We start from the raw sequence: 1,758 nt of genomic DNA, 5'->3' as shown, positions 1-1,758 counted from the left end.
GCAGTTTGATGATCCCCATTTGTGTGTCCTGAGAGACACGGTGCAGCGTGGAGGTGCCACGAAGGTGACCTTAGATGATGATGGTGTTTTGAGATTGCAGGGGCGAGTTTGTGTGCCCAATGTCGATGGGATTCGAGAGTTGATCTTAGCGGAGGCCCATAGTTCTCGGTATTCTATTCACCCGGGCGCCGCGAAGATGTATCAGGACTTGCGGCAGCTTTATTGGTGGCGTAGGATGAAGAAAGATATTGTTGCATATGTGGCTCGATGTTTGAACTGTCAGCAGGTTAAGTATGAGCATCAGAGGCCTGGTGGTTTGTTTCAGAGGATTGAGCTTCCCGAGTGGAAGTGGGAGAGGATTACCATGGATTTCGTTACTGGACTTCCGATGACTCGGAAGAAGTTTGATGCTATTTGGGTCATTGTTGATAGGCTGACCAAGTCAGCGCATTTTATTCCTGTTGCAGCCACTTATTCATCGGAGAGGTTAGCTGAGATCTACATCCGAGAGATTGTTCGCCTTCATGGGGTGCCGGTATCTATCATTTCGGACCGGGGTACGCAGTTTACCTCGCGCTTCTGGAGAGCAGTTCAGCAGGAGTTGGGCACCCAGGTTCAGTTGAGCACAACATTCCATCCTCAGACGGACGGCCAGTCCGAGAGGACTATTCAGATATTGGAGGATATGCTCCGAGCCTGTGTCATTGATTTTGGAGGCTCGTGGGACCAGTTTTTGCCTTTAGCAGAGTTCGCCTACAACAACAGCTACCAGTCCAGCATTCAGATGGCTCCATATGAGGCGTTGTATGGTAGGCGATGTCGGTCTCCAGTCGGATGGTTTGAGCCGGGAGAGGCTCGGTTATTGGGTACAGATTTAGTTCAGGAGGCCTTGGATAAGGTCAAGATCATTCAGGACAGGCTTCGTTCGGCTCAGTCGCGGCAAAAGAGTTATGCAGATCGTAAGGCTCGAGATGTAGCTTTCATGGTTGGTGAGCGAGTATTGCTCCGAGTGTCGCCTATGAAGGGCGTGATGAGATTTGGGAAGAAGGGCAAGCTTAGCCCTAGGTTCATTGGCCCATTTGAGATTCTCGACCGTGTGGGAGAGGTGGCTTATAGGCTTGCCTTGCCGCCTAGCTTGTCAGCAGTGCATCCAGTTTTTCATGTGTCCATGCTTCGGAGGTATCACGGCGATCCAGCCCACGTGTTAGATTTCAGCACTGTCCAGTTTGACAAAGATCAGTCTTTTGAGGAGGAGCCGCTGGCTATTCTAGATCGGCAGGTTCGACAGGTGAGGTCGAAGAGTTTTCCTTCAGTGCGTGTTCAGTGGAGAGGTCAGCCTCCTGAGGCATCGACCTGGGAGTCCGAGTCTGATATGCGGAGCCGTTATCCTCATCTTTTTCCCAACTCAGGTACTTCTTTCTTTTGTCCGTTTGAGGACGAACAGTTGTTTTAGAGGTGGAGAATGTGACGACCCGAAGGGGTCATCACCTATTTTTCCCATTCATTTTGCGCTTCCGAGGCCTTGAAAACCTCATTTTAGTCGCCTCGATTTGCGAGCGCAGTCCGGGCGCGTAGCCGAAAAGCTTAAATATGAATTCTGTGTGAAAAATGATGAATTTTGATATTAATATGATTAAAGTTGACTTTGGTCAATATTTTGAGTAAACGGACCCGGACCCGCGATTGAACGATCCCGGAGGGCCCGTAGAAAAATATGAGACTCGGGCATATGCCCGGAGTCGAATTCCGAGGTCTAGA

Source organism: Nicotiana attenuata, unplaced genomic scaffold (assembly GCF_001879085.1).
Source record: "Nicotiana attenuata strain UT unplaced genomic scaffold, NIATTr2, whole genome shotgun sequence".
In the NCBI taxonomy this organism is placed as follows: Eukaryota; Viridiplantae; Streptophyta; class Magnoliopsida; order Solanales; family Solanaceae; genus Nicotiana; species Nicotiana attenuata.
The sequence above is the reverse complement of the archived record's forward strand: the minus strand, read 5'-3'. Positions refer to the sequence as shown.